The sequence below is a fragment of the Rhinopithecus roxellana genome, chromosome 16 (assembly GCF_007565055.1).
Source record: "Rhinopithecus roxellana isolate Shanxi Qingling chromosome 16, ASM756505v1, whole genome shotgun sequence".
NCBI classification, from domain to species: Eukaryota; Metazoa; Chordata; class Mammalia; order Primates; family Cercopithecidae; genus Rhinopithecus; species Rhinopithecus roxellana.
The window spans coordinates 99627685-99649169 of record NC_044564.1 but is presented as its reverse complement, the minus strand read 5'-3'; the positions used below and the strand labels follow the sequence as shown (position 1 = coordinate 99649169).

Genomic DNA, 21485 nt, shown 5'->3' with positions numbered 1-21485 from the left:
GCTATTAATATGATAATCTGACACTGTTAGTACTTGGAATCATTCTATCACTTAGCCTAAAAATCCTCTGTGTTCAAATTCAAACACATTGAGCATACATACTACAGGCCAAGCAGCAACTGTATCCTTCACATGCTCACTCTCATTTGATTTTTAAAATAACCTTACAGGGTGGATGTCATTGGCCTCACTTGTAGACAAGAAAATCAAATTTCAAAGAGGTTAAGTGACTTTAGAGCCCAAGATCACATGGCAAGTAATGGGAAAACAAAGATTTAAACATGGGTCTCTCTTTCTCTAAGTCCAGGATTCATTCCACTACACCTCAGATACCTAGAGAAATAGGTTATAATACTGGATTTTAAATTCACTTTGCAACTATAACACAAATAAACTACAATACTGGAGTACATGGCTTTGGAGTCAGAGTAACCTAGATTCAAATTCCAACTATCACTTATTAACCATGTGACTGTAGAAGATCCCCTGGTTCATTGTCTGTAAACAGGGATACCACCAACTGAAGAATCACTATGAAGTTCAAAGACACAAAATGCCTAAAATAGTTCCTGACATATAATTGTCACTTTAAAAAATAACAGTGGTACTCACTTTAAATCATATGAATTAAATTATTTTGTAATTAAAATACTCCATTTTCTAAAGTCAAATAAGCAGTTACTTCATATCATTGGTAAAAATGGAACATTCTGATCTTTCTTTTTTTTGAGACGGAGTCTCGCTCTGTCGCCCAGGCTGGAGTGTAGTGGCACAATCTCGGCTCACTGCAACCTCCACTTCCCGGGTTCACGCCATTCTCCTGCCTCAGCCTCCTGAGTAGCTGGGACTACAGGCGCCCGCCACCACGCCTGGCTAATTTTTCGTATTTTAGTAGAGATGGGGTTTCACCGTCTTAGCCAGGATGGTCTCGATCTCCCGACCTTGTGATCCGCCTGCCTCGGCCTCCCAAAGTGCTGGGATTACAGGCATGAGTCACCGCGCCTGGCGAGAACATTATAATCTTGAAGTATAATCTGAAACGTGTCTGTCCTACAATCAAAATGTTTATCTAATTCCTCATAATATTCATTACATGGTCAAATCTGATCTTTTTAAAAACTTCTGGCATTTTTATATATCAAAATGTATTTACCATAGGTTGTGTTGATATTATTTTGTAACATATTTTAATAGTATATAGTTTTATTGCTTTCAGCCATCTCAATTATTATGACCTAAGTTTCTAGTTCCTTCCTTTGCTCATTTGTGTTACTTTTACTCTCTTATAACTTCCAGAAGTAGAATGCCATTTTGATGTGTGTTGATGATGAAACACTCATGATAGTTGCTCATTATTAGTGGTCTCTGGTCACACGTTTCAAGTGAGCACAGAAATGTAAAGAATAGCCATGTGTAGAAAAACACATAGAAAGTAAATGGTGCTGCTGATTTGTTCTGAAATAAGGACTCTTCTTCCTACAAATGTACTCATTAAGATGTTATAACTGGCTTCAGTGTTCTTGTTAAATTGGTTAAATTTTCACCAAAGCTACGCATCCTCTCAATTAGTATTTTAGAAATCTTTATTCAAATAATCCACAGCTGAAATGAATGGTATTTTTAAAAACCATACAGATAGGATGATACATATCTATAGTATCATACACATATGATACAAAATTTTTGGTCAGAAACTACCAATGGGGAGAGATTTTTATTCGTAATTTTTCTCAAATGAAAATACTAGACGTCACTTGAATTTTAAAATACCATATATACTTACTTTGTACTTTAAGGTGATCAGTAAATGTCATTCATATGTCCCTCATGGGAGCAAGAACCCTGCCCCTATCAGATAATTAATCTCATGCTTATCTTTGTATTCATTTCCTTTCCTGTAACCATCTTCTTTCCCTTTTCTCTAAAATTTTCAAAAGTAAATATATAAATTACAGTCACTTGACTTCATTATGAATAGCAGATACTTATTGGTTCTCTTTTTCCTCTTGCAGGAAGGAATGACCATTTTATTGTTTTTGCAATGCCAAATTATATTGATGCACAGGCACTGCCCAAAATAGCATGCTAGTAAATACGGCATGAGGGTCATTGGCATTCTCGGTACATTCCAATGTAACAGCACAGCATAAAGTTTTATCTGTATTATTATAAAGGACACAGACTCAGTTTTATTGAAAAGGCTTTGTGAAGCATGGCATGATTATAGGAAACATGAACTTTACTAGACTTTCCACATAATTTTAAAGTGTGCTGGCTCTTTAATATAAATACAGCATCTAATTAATGACTAAAAATGGCTTCTATATTCCCATGTAATGTTCGTCTTTATGCATCTCTCTTAAGTTTCTATTTTGCTGTAAGTACTATAGATGTTTCAGTCAATGGTGAACTTCAAAAAGGATATTAGGGCTTCTCATGGTAGTATCATATCCATCATGCTCTTACATTAAAAACCATGCAAGTATCTAAAAAGCACAACCACCCACATGACAAGCAATGGCAAAGGCTTCAGAGCATCTTTCCAGCAGCAAATAACACAAACAAGACTTCTATGTTAATAATGGAAAAATTTATTTACTTAGAAATATAATCAAAACAGCATATTCTTAAATACAAATTACAAAAAGGGGCTGGTTTAACTAGGTAATAAAATGAAACATTCTAGTGCAAGTGTATTCACAATTTTTCACAACTGATAATTGATAAATTTTCATGGTGATGAATAAATAAAAACATAACTAAAAAAATCAATATATCTTTCATTAACCCTTTAGGTAACTAATCTACAGCAAAGAAATCAGAAGAAAAAAGATAAAAAATCCAAAGACATTTTTCACAAACATCTGACTTCTCAAAGCATAGTCCAGATCTTAAAACCACATAGATTTAATCTCCCTCTGATAAGAAATTAATGTGAGTCAAATTCACTATAAAGACATCAAAATCAAGGTGGAACTGAAAATAACGGCAATCAAATGCAGTATTCCTCATTAGAACAATTAAAAACATTTTCCCTCCAGGGATTAAAAGAATTGTTTTCCAGTTAGGAGGATGGGTATTGGTGGCATAAAGGGTGAGATGGGGTACAAACAAATGGGCAGATAAACAATTAATTAGGAAAGTCAGTTTAAGGAGGATGAACATTAAGAATGCTGAAAAGCACCATAACATAATCAGTTTTTTTTCCCAGTTACTTAGAGGGCAATGTGTAAATTTACCTCTTCCCTTGTTGCTTAGTTATGAAAAGAAATGTTCATTATTCAACCCACTTCTCTGAAGAGGAAATATGCATGCACTACGATAAATATGATTATAGATTTATATTAACAATATACAGATTTCAAAATTGCCTAAAGAGACCTGATTTTGAACTGGGTGTTTTAGGTGGTAAACTATGGAAATGTCAACTTTGATTTGAGCTAACAAAAAGGAATTTAGAGGATGGATAAGCTCCAGGACCTTTGAATTAAATGAAAGACCAGAACACTCCACAGAATGTCTGCAATAACAGTCTCTACAGAAAATTATGAGGAACTACATAAATCCACCCTCTTCCTCTTCACACAGGCTCATTAAAGCTGTACTGACTCTCTGGGCAGCTATAATTCTGCTGACTGATACCCTGGAATCACCCTGTCAATACCCAGTGGTGTGCTGCCTCTCCAACTATCTCTGCCCCTAATATTCCTCTCTTTGATGGGATTTGCTGACCTTTAATCTGATGCTAGTTTACTCTCATCACTGAAGTGTAAGTCGGAGAGCAATAAAACGGCAACCTCACTGATTCAAAAGGGAGAGCTAAAGCCTGCTAACTGTGAATCTAACCTTTCATAATGGCTCGCTCTTAAAGGAGGAAGCATGAAGTGGAAGGCAGCTAAAACAAACAATGTGTAATGCTGAACACAAGATTTATTAGAATCCCATTTTGCATGGGTATTACAAGAGGACACTGGGGCTGTAAACAAGAGATACACAAATATTTGCAAGAGAGACCAAAATCCTGGTCAGAGCATCCTTCCATACCAATATAAATCTTCAACAAGAGCTGTGCTATAGGAAATCAAGCAAGGTTAGATGAATGGAAAAATCTGCGATGACTCCAGGTGGATGTAAACAACACTGGAGTAATAAAACCATCATTAAAAATAAGATGTTTTTCTCTGATGAAGTACGAGACTATAATGAGTGGAAACCAAAAACGTACATTCAAAATGGGTCCTAGGGAAATCAAAGAGTATGTGAAAATTAAATGCTTCCAAATAATTTTTAGTATAATATCAAAGGTAGGTTAATAATAAGACCTCACATTTATTGAGAGCTTTCTAAGCGCTAGGCACTACTCAAAGTACTTTACCTGTATTAACTAATCATCCCAACACCCCTAAGAGGTAGGTACTATTATTAAGCCCATTTTAATTATCATGAAACTGAGGTACACCACTGTTAGAGCCATTGCTCATGGTCACATAGCTAGAAGGTGAAAAAGCTAGGATTGGATGCAGGACAGTCTGGCTTCATGGTCTGAATTAACTCTTTACCACCTCTTAAGCATGTTATGTTAAAAGAATCTAAAAGAGTAACTGCCTTACAGAAACACTCATTTCTATTTTATTTTTGTATTTTTAAGAGTTGGTTTTGGGTCATTTAAAAAACATCCTCACAAGACCCTCAGTAAATTTGAGAACTCTCATTCGTTAACTTCTTTTGTTTAATATGAAACAATGATTTTGAAGACATAAAAATAAGAAATACCATTGTATGAATAACATCGTATTCTATAATTTTGTATCTCTGAATTAGTCTCTTGAGGATTATCATCAGGTGTATTTTCCAAAAATACTGACAATTAGAAAGAAGTGGGCAATCACTAATTCAAAATTTAAAATAATAAAATTCAAATATTTGACATTTTCAAAGTGTCAAGCTACACTGATGCAAAGGACAATAAATATATAATGCCATGTTCTCACAAACAGCAACAAATTCTGGCCTCTGTTGTAAATGATTTGAAATTGTCATTGAGTTTTTTGTTTTTATGTCTGGTCTCTTGAGATTTCAACTATTTGGCCAACTAAACTTGAAGAGCTATAACTGAATCACATGTGTATATATAGATTAGTTTAGTATCAACTAGTAGTCCTAATCAAACAAGGCCACTTTTCACCTGCTTACACAAAGACTGTGTGTGAGTGTCTTTCATTTTAAATGAAGCTGGTAAACAAAAAAAGAAAGATCGTTCAGGCTGCAAAACACATGAATCTATATAAAATATACACTAAATGCCAGAGCGTAAACAAAGCAGAAGTTATTGCATAACAAATCTCTTTCAATCCTCTTGGGGAAAACAGAGTCTGACAGTATTGGATTCTAACAGGTGCAGATAGCAGAAGAATTACTTATTCATTCTACCAGAAAGAAAAAGAATAATAAAAAGCATAATTTAATTTATAATTTATGTGTACAAGTGTTATTTTTAAGAGTTACAGTCTGCTTTGCAGATAACTTGGTCTAGTTCAAGTTGACATGCTGCATCACAGAACAAGCCTGAAGGGTCTTCACAACATGTACAATAATTAACACGTCATTAACACATTAACTAATATACATTCAACATCATCAATGTTAATAGCATAATAATTAACTTATTGTACATAGCACATAGCACCCCCTGGCACTTTTCAAAATAAATTTGGAAGTGCATACTTTCAAATATTTTAAAAGGTAGCTATTCATATTGAAATATTTTCATCGATAAACATTTTTATATTTGTATTGCACGTGTTTTAAATGAGGCATATTTAGTGATACGACAAATTAAATCTGTATCTGATTCAAGCTGTACTGGTACAAAAATACAAAGAACAAAGACAAGCCTTACTCTGTGAAAGAACTAGTAATACATTAAAAATTTAATACTTGGCAGGTCAAATCTGGATACTCTCTGCTGAAGACAACCAATATTAATGAATCAGACTATAGAGTCATTGTCTAGGATCCCAAAGGAAACAATAATGCAAGTACAACAAATTCTTCTTGCAAGAGAAATCCTGCAAAACTACTTAACAGAATAACACTGGTCAATGCTCTAATCATAAGTTTGTTAAACCTTATATAATGTTTTCAAATATGCATGCAAATCCAGGTCCAGCTTTAACCAAAAATTCAGTCTAATTTTATTTTTCAGTTTAGGTTCTTGGAGTAAACATCTCTGCATAAATATTTGCCTCGCTACTAGCCCCTCTGCATATAAGAAACCATCATTTCTCTTAAAAAAAAAAACAAAAAAAACCACAGGTTCTGTTTTATTTCCACAATAGGTATCTAAAAGATATATTTTTAAAAAGCAGCTTCTTCAAGAAACAGAAGATTTGGGTTTCTCTAACAAAGAAGGTGTCACAATTAAAAGAAAAGCAAAGACAAGACAACACTGGGTGTCACGGTCTAGGCAAGGTCCTGTCAGATCAGGTAGCTACTTTTCACACTTGATCTGGAGAACTCTGAGAACTGACAAGAAAAGAATGTAGAAGGATGAGACAACTAAAATAAACACAGTATAAACAGTCCACCAGGTGGATTCAAATTGATAACTACCTGGTTTTTGTTGTTGTTGTTGTTGTTGTTGTTGTTTGGTAACATTCTTTGAAACTGTTACTGGAAGTAAGACCCTCTGGAAAACATGTAACTGGTTAGCTGGTTCAATTAACTACAGGACACCCACTATGTTTCAAGCCAAATTATCATCCTTTATATTCTTTTCAGCTCAATCTCCTTTTACTTATGCTCTCAGTCAACAAACCTTTACTGACTACCCACTATATGCACAGTACTATACTGAAACCTATACATATATAGCTGTTCAGAAGAAACTATTGATCACAACAAAGTCTTAGTAACTTCAGGCTCCATTAAGAAAGTTTTTTCAGAAATACAATTTTGAAGTAGAATTGTTATATATTTTAAATCAACTAATATATTATCTACTAAGACTATTGTTTAAAAATACCTATACTCATTCAGTTTTTCATATAGCCAAGAAACTCAGATACACAGTTGAATGCTAGATAATAATCTATAAATGACCTATAAGTAAAAAGCATTTATTTTAAAACATGAAATTTATCATTATCTTTATTCAAATCACTTTTGTTACCAGCCCCCTTTGAGCTCCCTGGCATTACTGATGGAAGCAGGTAGATATCACATTAACTTGCGATAAGAAAACTAATGGAAATATTAACTTACAAAAAGGTGTGCTAAATTAAATTTTCTTCCAGTTTTCAAATTCTATAATTCTCAGTCAGTGTCAAATAACCTTTAAAAACTATATAAACTTCTAAAAGGTATTTGAAAGTATTTTTTTTTTTTTTTTTTTTTTTTGAGGCGGAGTCTCACTCTGTCGCCCGGACTGGAGTGCAGTGGCCCGATCTCAGCTCACTGCAAGCTCCGCCTCCCGGGTTTGCGCCATTCTCCCGCCTCAGCCTCCCGAGTAGCTGGGACTACAGGCGCCCGCCACCTCGCCCGGCTAGTTTTTGTATTTTTAGTAGAGACGGGGTTTCACTGTGTTAGCCAGGATGGTCTCGATCTCCTGACCTCGTGATCCGCCCGTCTCGGCCTCCCAAAGTGCTGGGATTACAGGCTTGAGCCACCGCGCCCGGCCTGAAAGTATTTTTTAGAGAAGATTTGAGGATTCTCACCTGGCATCTATAATACTAACAGTTGTCTTATATTTCATTAGAGAGAGAATAAATTATAATTTAATCATTGAACAACAAAGTATCTCCCTATGTTTTGGCCTATGGGATGAACCTGAAAGCAGAAGACTCCCACATTTAAGCTTTTGGTTTCCAGGTATTACACTGAAAACAATGGCCAGTTATCTGATAAAATACATTCCACATTCAGCACATTGCTTGGTGGATGTGTCTCTGTTTAAAAGGTATTAAGTCATATTTTGGGACTTCGTATTATGATATAAATAATACCACGCAACTAGGACAAAACTCATTTGCTTTCACTACATCTCTTTGTGGTTTGTTTGGGTGTAAAGCTACCTGCCTGTAGAGGCTACACTGTGAATGAGCTGAACGTCAGCAGTTTATCCTAGGGTCATCTGCACTACATACAATTATGCTGGGGTCACCTGGGTTACATAGGAAGCCTGAAGTTTTAAACTGTCATTAGAATATTGCGGCCTGATTTTAACAATACAGCAGTGCTTCTAATGATCTTAAAGGTAATTCACTATTCAGACCCCAAGCAAAAGATGCAAATGTAGCACTGAAAGCTCCTTATTAAATACCCACAGGCTACATCTCTGTACAATAAGTGGTCCAGGTCTTTTTAGAACATACTAATTAGATGAACAGAGAATCAGAAAAATGCAAAACCAGGTCATGCAGCAAAAAATGGTGAAGTGTTAAAAAAAAAAAAAAAAAAAAAAAGGCGGGGTGTGGGGGGGAGGGGTGTTTAAGAATGAGAAAGACATACCAAATAATTCCATCCTATCATTATTAAAAAATTATCTACAATAAGAAGGCAAAATAAATCACGTCAGGTCACTATTTGACTCACCCAAATTAGGGTGGATATTACTATTAAAGTTAAGTTTTAAGTTTATTGTCAGAGATATGCTTAACTGATGATACAATACTATGAATAATACATTAAGCAAAAGCCCAATTTAAAATTAAATTTGCCTTGGGTTATCTCCCATTACTATAAATATTCAGAATTATTCTGGTTTATAAATGAAAGCCAATATCAAGAAAATACTTTTGGGGGGGCTCTTCTCTTTAATAGTTATGTATACAGAGTTGCTAAACCAATATCAACACAGTTTTACAAAAAATAATGCCTCCAATTCTCAATTACTTCTAGACAAGCACATATAGATTTAGTAGGAAATATTACCTTTGTCACTTAAGATGTACCAAAATTCAAATAATTTATTTTCACATTAAGTGTTTGGACAAATTGTCTTTTCTTTTTAAAAATGAAGACTCCTCGTTCTAATCCTAACTTTGCAGAAACTGCAGAGTGAAGGAAAGTCTATATTATGTTCTGGCAAATGAGGCATTCAAATCTTCGCTAGCTGACCAAAAGGCTGTAAGACTATCAACTGCATTTTGAAGCTGTCTGATTTGTGCTCTACTCCCCTCTCTTCATGTACCTACCCTCTGACAACAACCTCCCCTGCCTGTGGGTGAGCTCGCTCTCTCTCTCTCTCCCCCTCCTCCTCCATCATCTAAAGAATGTGAAGTACACAATAAGGGAGAAAACAAACTAGGCATATGACATAAAAGCCTATCATCTCATTAGTTTTTTGGAAAACAATTAGTTTCCTTAGAAGCACTGCAGCAGCATTCCTTTCAACACCATAGATGTTTCTTTTACCAAACGACTTATTGGAGAAAAATACCTCTTGATGTCAAAATGAGTTTCTGAGAGTTGTTTTTGTTTTCATACTCATCAGCTCTAAATTCAATCATTTCTATTTTATTACTTGTGTGTTCTTCCAAAAGATTTAATGTTTTGCATAAATTTAGCCATCTAGTTTAAACAATAAATTTGTACTCATTTAAAAAATTGTACTTACATGCTTTAAACAACTTTAACATTCAATATAAAATAACTGTAATAAAAACAATCATGAATATCCAAAAGAATGTACTATATCAATCTGCTACAACTTGAATTTATAAAATAGAGCAGTAGACTAGAGGTTCAGCATTCTGTATCTTCACTTCGTATCTGCTCTGTTATTTGGTTGTACAGCCTTGGGCAAGTCATGCCACCCCTGAGTCTAATTTCCCTCATCTATCAAATGAGAGGACTGAGCTAGATGTTCCATAGGTTCCTGAACCAGTTCAGAATTTAGTCAGGACTCTCTGACATTATAACTACAAACTATAATAAGTGGCCTAATGATTCTGAAATGGGCCCTAAAATTCAAAAGGCCCTTAAGCTTTCTTTTACTATTTTTTCAGAAGATGGGGTCCTGCTACATTGCCCAGGCTGAACACCAAAAACGTATTTTATTTACTCCCTAAAGCAATTGGGAATCATTATTACACTAAATTCCCTAAAACACAGGGTGTATCACAATCCAAAGGAGACTGTGAAAATTTCTGGGAAAAATTTGCTCTTCTATCAGAATCAGGCTCTGCTAGGGAAGAGAGGTAGAGGTGGGGAGAGGTTGGGAGACAGTAACCTTACTGGTGAGAATAGTAGCTTCCAACTGATAAATTTTATTCTAAAAGTGCAAAAACCACTGTTTCATGAGCTCAAATCTGTTTTTTCTAGCTAAGAGACCACAGGTCCAAAGAACTAAAAGGCAAGCAGGAACCTCATTATCAATTCCATCATAATTATTTACTGTTGACTTGAGGCTCAAGTTAGAATTCTTATGTATAGATTACTGTATTTAAATGGCCATATCTGTTAAAGAAGGATGTATTTTGCCGGGTGCGGTGGCTCATGCCTGTAATCCCAGCACTTTGGGAGGCCGAGACGGGCGGATCACAAGGTCAGGAGATTGAGACCATGGTGAAACCCTGTCTCTACTAAAAATACAAAAAATTAGCCGGGCGCGGTGGCGGGCGCCTGTAGTCCCAGCTACTCAGGAGGCTGAGGCAGGAGAATGGCGTGAACCCGGGAGGCGGAGCTTGCAGTGAGCCGAGATCGCGCCACTGCACTCCAGCCTGGGCGACAGAGCGAGACTCCGTCTCAAAAAAAATAAAAAAAAAAGGATGTATTTTGTAGTATATTGGGTAATTCTTCAATTACAGTAAGTCACATTAATATCTTAATTATTATAAGAATGACTAAGTGAAATAAGTATACTTTGAATTTTATTAAAACACTCAGTCCTTAATTAGGGCTTAGTTAAGTTGGCTAGTGGTAAATATATATATTCATGTAGTTTAAGATCTTTACAGGATGCTATGCGAATGATAATTCTGGTCATGTCTAATACAGAGTAAACATGCACTTCTATGGAAAACTCCCATAAACTTTGATGCTGTTTCTTACTGCAATCCAATACGTTTAAATCAGTTGCCCTCAAATAGCAGTTTTCCCTATATAAACTAGAAGTACAATAAATTTTAGTATGTGGTTTTTTTAGACACGTGAATACATTTTGCTGGTATGTGTGACATTTTAGAATGGTTTAGTCTTCTAACTAATTTGTTGAGAATGATGCAAACATTTTAAAGAAAAATTGTAAGTAACATTGGCTAGAATGAAATAATAGTGATAATTCTGAGAATCCAGAAAAAGCTTCATCAATTCACACTCAGATCATTTGCCAATCCAAAATGTACTCTATTTTTTCTGGTACTCTTAATAAGTTCTTCAGTTTGATTGGATGGCATAACAAGCAAACTATCTTATGAATGTTTTTTGCCCTCAAGAAGCTATTCTAAATGAATGAGTCTTCCACAAATTAATGAATTCATATTTTAAGATGCATTTGCAAAATGTCCTATCATTCCAATGCTAATCTGCAACCTAGTTAAGAAATGTTAGCCTAACAGGGAAAAAATTCTAATGTGAATGAATGTCATGTTTGCACAGAAAAGAAAAAAAAAAAGACATGCAAATATAAAGCCCATATGTACTGGCTTTGACAAGACACTGTATTTAAGTGATTTTATTATGCATATTATTTCCAAAAGTCAACAGCATTTAGATATATATTTAACTATTGAAACCTTTTAAACAATGATTAAATTTTTAAAATCACATTAAATTACATGTAATTTCTTGAAATCAATTATAGAGGAACAGGAAAGGAAACAGTTAATACACTAATTACAGTAATTAAGAGTTGCCAATTTAATTATAGCTGGGATATGAATGCTCTAACATTTGTTAGAGTGTAAAAAACAAACCTTTAATGCAGAGACTTTGTTCACAAACATCTAACGGAGACCTCCTCTACCTCACTCTGCTTCTCTGCTGACACAACAGCAATGGGTTCAGATTGAAGAACTTGTCAGCAATCAGGCAGGAGGAGGCTAATTAGCTTGCAGGTTAATGAGTGTGATGGCTCTTGACAGCATTTTGTTACAGCCTCTTCTGTATTTAAACAATAAATGATTACTTATATACAGTTGAGACATCCTAACCATAGTAGCCAAACACACATTTAGTTTTACAAGTATCAAATCAATTCTTTTGTTTCTATATCAAAAAAATAAAATTTGCATTAGTTACAACTCTATCACATTATCACAATATGCTGGAAGGAAAACGGGCATTTTTAAAAAGGCAATAAATATACTTTATGTAGAGGTATGCCCTTTGAGTTGAAAATTTCCATTGTAAGGATGCCTGGTAGGCAACATAATTGGGCTGCTGAATGATAATTTAAATATGGCAGCTGTTTTGAAATGTGCAAGAACTTTCCCTTAAAAAAATTCAAGGAAGATTTTTGTCTTAATTTTTTTATTCTAGGTTTCTCTCTGTGAAATAGGTACATAAGGCACACACAGAGGAATCTCTCTGCTTACCTTGTCGGTTACTAGGGATTTGAAAACAGGTGGTGAATTAAGGAAATAGCTCTATTGAGAGATTAACCCATTTCATCAGCCAGTGGAGAAGGAAATAAGAACATTTTTACAGCATCTCTATAATCCATATATTTAGTGGTAACAGAAATGCCTTAATAAAAGCACTAAGAAAGGGAGTAAGTGAGTATTTTGCAGCAGTTTGATTTACTTTGTAAAGTAGCAAGTATTAAAATCTAAGTAGTGTGATTTTTATTTACATGAGAGGAAAATGATATGTGTCCAGGAAAACCTTATCTGAGAATTAAACTGAACTTTAAGTGCATAATATCAAGGGAAGGTTATTTCAATTTAATATTCAGAGTTCCCTAGAAATTTGAACACAGACATGGAAGAAACACCTGCTGAGATTCACACTGCTTTCTAAATTATTTTGTATGCATGAAAATATTATTTGTGTATGTTCTTACTGCTGTATGATGAACATTTGAATAAAATAGAGAAGTAATAAAATTTCAAATAAGTACAGCTCTAATGCTCTTCTTTTTATGTTTAAGAATAAAAAGTATTATATCTATCACAATTATGGTAGCCAATAAATAACTTACATCAAAAAGCTTTAGTAGACCTGGACAGATTTAGTGGATGAAAAAGGAAACTAGTATAAAAACCAAAAGTTTGTTGTAGAGCTAAAAGCTCCAGGTGTACTGAGTGCCTACAATTTCCAAGGGGTGAAAGAAAATGCAAGTTTAAATTCTGTGGTAGTTTGTCACTTTCTTTGGGTTATTTGGAATAATAAATCCTTAGGGTCAAAATACCAATACTTTAAAATTTTTACATCAACTGTGTGCTACTTACACATCTGAATCCTGTAAACAGTATATATAAATAGTGTGTGAAAATAGGTTTCTCTATTATGTGTACATTCTTAAATAACATAGTATTAATTAGCTTACAGGTATGTCTTATTACACATACATGCAGCCTACTGCACATTTTATCATTTATATCCTTAAGCCAGTTAACACAAATCTGTAAGCCCCAAAGTTCACAATGCTGTGCCAAATCTAGGTGGATGTATAAATACAAACTTTTCTTAAGTTCTAACACAATTAAATTTTAGAGAATCAAAATTTTCTCTGAATTATATGATGAATCCCAACCAAGTGACTTTTTTGAGAAGACTGACACCTACCCAAAATCACGACCCATTCTGCCTTTAAATGAGAATATTCCGCAGTCTGAAAAATTATTTATAGAGATTTTTTACTACCCTTGTATACTGCAATGTTATTTCCTTTCCCACACACTAGCAAAGTCCATTTTCACAACTGCTATAAAGCGGCATGTTCACAGCTAGTAAAACAACTCAATAAATAGCCTCACGAAGCTATAGCTGTCTCATATCCTTTCCTCAATAAAAACAGAGGTGAACTGCTTATTTTCAGCAGCACACTATAAGAAGACAGAAGCATTATGACTGCTCATACATTCTGACTATCATTTGCCACAAGCTATATCTGTCAGCATTAAATAAAGCTGCATTATAAATGTAAACAAAACACCCACATCTACAAAATGAGCTGTCCGCCATGGCTGTAGGCATGAATTGAACCCGCTTATTGACTCAGGTTGCTCTTTTTATTTATTCTTCTACAAAGACATGCATTTACTTTACCCTACAAGCACACTAGGTTTCAGAAAAACAACTAGTCTTGTGCTAAAGCAAAAAAAAAGGCACATATTAACAAATGCATATCTTAATAGGAATAACATTATGTGGGCAAACAGAGACCAACTGTTAAAAAATGGATTTATTTTAAAAGGTTATCCTAGATCAAAACACTAAATCATAAATAATCTATGGACTCAGTTCTCTAAGTATATATTTATAAACTGCAACAAAGTAATTTACGGTAGAAAACAACAGGATTTATTTTCAAATATTTAATGGAAGTGAGTATTTAATGAATGATGTTCACACAGTTGTCCCACCCTCCATGGCTTGGGTATCCACTGACAAAGTAAATAAGCGAATATTCAGGATATCCAATCATGCAGGGTATAAAATTAATTCAAGCTGCCAACAAAAAATAGTTTCTGTAAAAAATGAATATACCATTTGCAAAATGTCTTTTGTACTTTTTCAAGTGTTTTATGCTTTGTGCAACTCTGTGTAGCCATGGTGATATATAATATAAACAGGTAACAAAAACTGTGAGCTTAAAAACATTTTGCCAGCTTTACTTTTTTTTTTTTAATCTGAGGAGTTAATAGATCACTCTGAACCTACTGCAGTAAGTTTGTATCTCACTTAGAATGTTTCGAAAAAGTAAGGAGGAGGCCCTTTCTCTTTATTATTGTTCTATGATAGGCCATAATGCTAGGGAAGTGCACATCTGAAATACAGATACAACTGGATTCCTAAGCGTGAATATTCTAACAGGTGTGCTGCACATCAAGATTTTAGTCTATTTTCAGGCTTATTCTGAAAAGGACTGTCATTGTGCCAAATCATGACAAATGAAGTTATGTTCTGAAGACATTCATTACAGACAGAGAGCCAGAGTATACATATAAGCCACCAACACACATGCATTACAATAAAAATGAAATACAGCATTCTTTCAAACAACCACATGGGGCTCTTCTGTGTATTTGATCAAATAATTTCTCAATTAGTTTTCTCCACTAAACACTGATTGCTTTGGCCTCGTGTAGGCAGAGCCATAGAACTTGATTAAAAATAAGCCTGGACAGCCAGAAGCCAATGGATAGATTTCCAGATGACAGAAGATCTGAAGATATGCAGAGACCAAGTACTCCAAAGAGTTTAGTCTTTATTCATCACCTGTTGAGCAACTCAAGAACCCCTAAGAGGTCTGAAAGTTTATACCTTTGTCTCTAAGTGCAAAAGAATCCACAGATTAAAGTCTCAATTTTAAAAGCAAAAGTAAAATGCAACAGTTAAAATATTAACATATACTGTCACAACTTATTCTTATGTAGGACATCATTCCCTATGAAAGGGAAAGCATAAATGTTCTTTTGCTTCTCACTATTGGCATAGATTGATATTAATTATTACTGCTTTTCCTTTCTAAAATAAGCTTGTTAACAAGAAGTACAGGATTGCTTACAGCTGCTATCCATTGGGTAGGTTGCATCATTGTTTATGATGTTTACAGAAAAAAGGGAAATCAGTACAAAGAAATAGTATGGAGTAATTAATGTATTGTAGTGTAGTAATTTCCACTTTCTACCTCCATTTAAATAAAATAAAGCTTTATAATGCTAGCGTAAATCAGGGGGAGCCACAGGGGAGCACAGCGAGGCAAAGACATTAAAGCCAAACCAAAGCCCTTCTTCACCCAAGCTACTATTATTATTACTTGTGCAAAGCAAATACTCAGCCTCCAACCCTAAATCATTTCAATTCCTATTTCCAAGTATAATTTAATCTTTTTCAGCGACACTTGATGCTTACTTCATCACAGCATAATGACAGATTAAAAAGTTGTTGAATTAAATATTAAAGAGGACTTCAGGCAGTTCTGCATTTTTAAGGAATAACACAGATTGGGGATGAAATGAGAAGCCCAAATGCATATTTTATACCAAAAGGAAAGAACACATATATTTTTCCTTCAGGCCACCTACTTTGTAATAAAACACAGGGCAGGTTTTTATTTAGTGCATAAAAATGTGAAATAGTATCATAAGCTTCATATCACTATAATCTGGCACCATAGAATGATGTCAAAGCTAATGATACCATGTAAGAATATGATTTTTTTGGTGAGTAGTTTATTTGAATATTTTTAAAATAAGTATATTCATAATTTATCACTTCTGCTTTCTGATTTTAAAAATTAACTTATTTTGGAAATTTATCTCAGAGATAAAAATCTCACAGATGATAGCATCAAAAGCAAACCATTATGTAAATGATATTATGACACAAACTGTTCTGAGTGGGTAGAAAGAAAGTTGATCCATAGTTGTAAATACAGTTCCAATTAAAATGCTAATTGAGGCCGGGAGTGGTGGCTCACACCTCTAATCCCAGCACTTTGGGAGGCCGTGGCGGGCAGATCACTTGAGGTCAGGAGTTCGAGATCAACCAGACCAACATAACAAAACCCCGTCTCTACTAAAAAAACATACAAAAATTAGCTGGGCATGGTATGCGCCTGTAATCCCAGCTACTCGGGAGGCTGAGGCAGGAGAATCACTTGAATCTGGGAGACGGAGGTTGCAGTGAGCCAATATCACACCAATGCACTCCAGTCTTGGGGACAGAGTGAGACTCCGTCTCAAAAAAATTAAAATAAAATTAAATTAAATTAAAATAAAATAAAATGCTGACTGAACAGGTAGGCCTAATTTTGGAAGCTCCCTTTACATATGGGTAAAATTAAAGATGAAATGCACATAATAGTACTCCCTAAACTCTTAAATAGAATAGAAACAGAGTCAAAATACAAAATTCTGGGACTACAAACTTAGGATATGTATAGATAATGATACATAGATACACGTGGTTAAAATTCCAAGGGCTCATGGTTAAATGGCTAAATTTGGTATATGTTTTAAATTTTGTCATTTTTAAAGAACAGAGATATTTTACCTAAGGCTTAAAAGAAAACAAACTTTTGAGTTTTTGTTTCATTGTGGGTTCAAGCAATGTAGTAGGAGAAAAAAATGAACTCTATAAACATTTTATTCTATTTGTGTAACATCAAATTGCAATCTTTTGTACATCCACACATTTTACACAATGGCTGTAAGTACCTAAGTACCTTCTTCTCTGCTTTTTCATTTCATGTACCTGTTACCAATACTGCCTATTTGATTGAACCTCATGGAACTGCCATTTTCTAAGTCACAAATGGTCAGATACCAACCTCTAATGATTCGGCATTCATTTTAGATAGTTGCATCTTTATATATTTCACTTGAGAAAATAAATGGTTATCTATAATAGCAAATCCTAAGTACTTAAAAGTGACTTTTAAAATATGTATTATATGGAAAGATCAATGTTTTCCTCATAGGCCAAGGAAACAAATGTCATTTGTTTTTGAAAATAGTTCATTTTTGGAACAAGTGCACAGTACAAATGTCAGAAAAGAGTATTAAACATTTTAAAAGTAATACATGTTATCTATTTCATACATAGAAAGAAAGAAAAAGATAAAGGTACTAGACTGGATTCTTCAGAAATTACGACTTTGGCTAGGATAGAGCTAAATGTCACCATGGTTGGCAACTACACATGGCCTTGAAAGGATGGCCTAGTTCCTTTTGGAAAAATTTTCAGTGTGATTGCTCCTGGCCAAATGTGACAGGATTTACTCATGAAATGCTGTGCACACAATCCTTTATTTTAAAGAAAAGCACAAAATATTACCATGGAATTGTTTTGTTAATCTAAAAAGGGGCAAGGCTTTTAAAATTTTCTTTTTTTAATCTTTTCAAATCTCAGTGCTCTGTTGTTCTGCTGGCTCAGATACTTGGCTAGTCATTCCCTGCAAACATACAATTCTAGTCCCACACAATTAGATGCACACACTACATTGTAGAAATACTGCACAATAATCTTTGTGATATTCTTTAAAAGTACAAAAAGAATACAGAAAGCACATTTATTCTCCCTACCATTCCCAATATTTCTTGACTAGAGCCAAGTCACTGGGGGTTGGATAGGGGAAGGCAGTGGCCACAACAGCAATTTTTCTATGGTGTCTGTATTTAAATCCTGGAAAGAGCAATAATTTTGGTTTTCTGGAATGTTTTCCAACCAGTAATAATGAGGTAATAATTTCCCATCACCTAGGACATAGTAGGTACTCAAAAAATGTTTGGACATTTAAATTCCCTGTGGAATTCCCTTTGGAATTCAGTCTCCCATTGAAAAACACAGTCATTAAGTTAGAATACTTCAGAGTCAATTACGGTGGGAAAACCTCCCAGAAGATGTTTCATACTTATGGTGAAGGGTTATTTTTTTCCTCAACCACCATTGTTTTGGAGTTGGTTGGGAATTTTTTCCTATCTGTTGAAAATGTTCACATGGTGATTATGCAGTCGTCCTCTGAGAAACCGAAGTCGGCAGCAGCCCAGATGTTTGAAATCAAGAAAATGCATCCTCAACCGTTGCCAGGCCTCAAATCAAGTTTCTGGTTTGGACTGGAAAAGCACTAACTTTGGGACCACCGAGACGTTCTGACTCGCAGTGGGTGCTGACCACAGGGCCAAGGCCGGCGGCCAGCCCGCTAGGGTCAGCTGCTACCGCTGGGCGCAGCCGGGGCCGCCGGCGCGGGGGACCGCTCGGGGCGCTCTGCCCCGCGGCTTTCGGGGCGCGCCGGGCAGTGCGACCGCGGGCGGGCTTCGGGCGCGCCCATTGTTCTCGCGGCGCGGAGCCGCGGAGCCGCGGAGCGGCGGGCGGCGATCCGGCTCCTCCTCCCGCCTTCGCGCCCGGAGGCCCCGCGGCCGGGCCCCGCTCCCCGCCGCGGCGCGCCCCCGCCCCGCTGGCTGACAGCGAATTCTCACCGCCCTGACTGCATAATTAATGTAAATGGAGCAGCCTCCGTGTCATGTGCGGGCTCTTTGGGTTTACTTTTGTGCGACACTTACACAGGAATATTAACTAGAGAAAGCAGCATCACAACAGGGGTGGAAAATCAGCCTGTCAGGGACTCACTGCAAATGCCACGGAGAGCGGAGCGGCTTCAAGATTGTTTCATCAAGGTGATTGAGAACAAAAACTACTGAGGAAAGAAAATTCGAGCTTAAACTGAGCTTCCATACATCCATTATTTATCGCTCTAGATCCTTTAGGAACGAGATTTCTAACACATCTTTATGCAGAACTCGGGACTGGAGGAAAGGGGCGAGGCCGCTGCGTGTGTGCACTGCCAGGCGAGCCGTGGCTCGGCCGGTGCGTGTGCAAGCGTCCCTGCTCCCCACGTGTGCAGACGCCCTTCAACAGCCCACAGCCAGAGAGGGAAAGGCCCGGGCCAGGAGACACCTCTCCACGGGTCAGTGAGTTATTCCAAGAAACCACGGGGAATGTGGGCGATCCCACACTTAACTGAAATTAAGGCCTACGTTCCTGGGGATGATAAGAGCCTTGCAATAAGGTGCCTGGTGTATAGGGCTGTTATCCACTTCCAAATTACGTTAAGGCCATTTTATTGTAATACGTGGTCACTGACTTTTCCCTTTCATAACCTGATGTAGGTGAGAATACCTAAAAGTCATAATAAAGACTAAATTCCCAAAGCATATTTTACACCCAAAAATGTACATTTTGGAAAAAACATTTTCACTTCATACTCATAATCATCCAGAATATTCCATATTGGATGTGTCCTCTTTTCCAAAGGAGCTGAAAAGGTGACTTCCCAAATCTGAATGCAGCCTGACCTAAATTAGCACCCAATCCTGCTTACACTTTCCAATCCAGACTAGTATATTGGCCTGCCATAAAAATTATTTTTAAAATTAAGAATTTATATATCAAATATAAACAGTTACTAGAATTCATTTAGACTAAAACAGGGCATTATAAATTTATGAACAAATTGCCAGTTTCGTTAATGCTGTTTTTATAATGAGTAAGGAAACAAGTCCAAAACTTTACTAATACTGTTTTTACACAATTTAGGAGAGGAAATACGTTAGAAAACAAACAGCCAAAAAAAAAAAAAAAAAAAATTCAACAAGAAAAAAAGACTATGGTTGCAAATTTTAACTCCAGAGTGTGTTTGGTGTTAAGGAACCAAAAAAAAAAGAAAAGAAAAGAAAAAGAAAGAAAGAAAAGAAATATCAAATCGTATCCCTCCCAAAAAATGTCATCAAGTGAGAGTGTCTGTTTCTGGTAAAGCATGTATGCTGCCTCTCTTCTACAGCAGAGTGACTTAATCCTGAATGTTCTCAAGGAATTCCTCTACACAAAGGGTCAATTGTATGCTACAGAATAACCTGACACGTATTTGTCTACTGAATGATTGAGAGCTAAATCCATCTGCATGTCTTTACTGGCTTAATTAAATATAGGTACAATAACTGAAAATAATTCAGTACACTACACGACAGAACAGATCAAAATGGACATGCCGATCAAAAGGTTTACTTTAGACAGGAAGCAGCCCGTCAGACCATTATTACAAATTAAAGGTATTATATTCAAGTCATTTTTAATCTCTTAAAAATGAATAACCCATATTAAATCATTTTTCTCCACAGAGGTAACATTTCTTTTATGTCTAAATGCACATATTCCTCACCATGCTTCAGTTATTTTACTAGTGGTAGACGTCTATCATGTACACCTATCATGTAAGTCAACATTTCCACCAAGTTTGGATTCCTCTCTCTTTACATGATATAACTGACTCATCACACATTTGCACTTAAAAAATGAGAATTCACAAGCTGATTATGCACAGTAATCTATCTCCTGAATCTCATTTTACTGCACTAAAATTCTTATTGGCATTTTGTAGTTAATAACTTCTATATTAACAAATGCTGCTTTATGTCCAGACACCATGCTTGATAAATATGAGATAAATTTACCCTTACTTTCTAATAACAACTAAATTAGCTTTCTAATTCTAGAACTTTTTACTTTTAAGAACTTAAAATCTCATGTATATCAATTTTACTGTTTTTAAAAAGATACCAAATTAAGGATCAATACACAAAAAACAAAAACACACAGAAAAGTCCCTTGAGATACTCATGTGAAACCTGGAGCTCATTGATTTTGTTCTTGATAATATGTTGTTAAATTGGCAAACATGCTGACCTTGTGTGCAAAGGCAGAATCGTGCATACGCAACATAAAGTTAAAAAAAAACAGCTTCAAAATGACTGTTTAAAACTGTAGGCTACAAAACCTTAAAATACAGACAAGCATTCCATAGTTTATTTTAAATTGGC

At 35.5% G+C, this 21485-nt stretch overlaps 1 protein-coding gene across 2 annotated transcripts in view; it reads right to left on the bottom strand.

Moving 5' to 3' along the window:
• Positions 1 to 21485, bottom strand: part of PBX3 (PBX homeobox 3) — a 234441-nt gene that overhangs the window by 61145 nt on the left and 151811 nt on the right. The window lies entirely within an intron of this gene.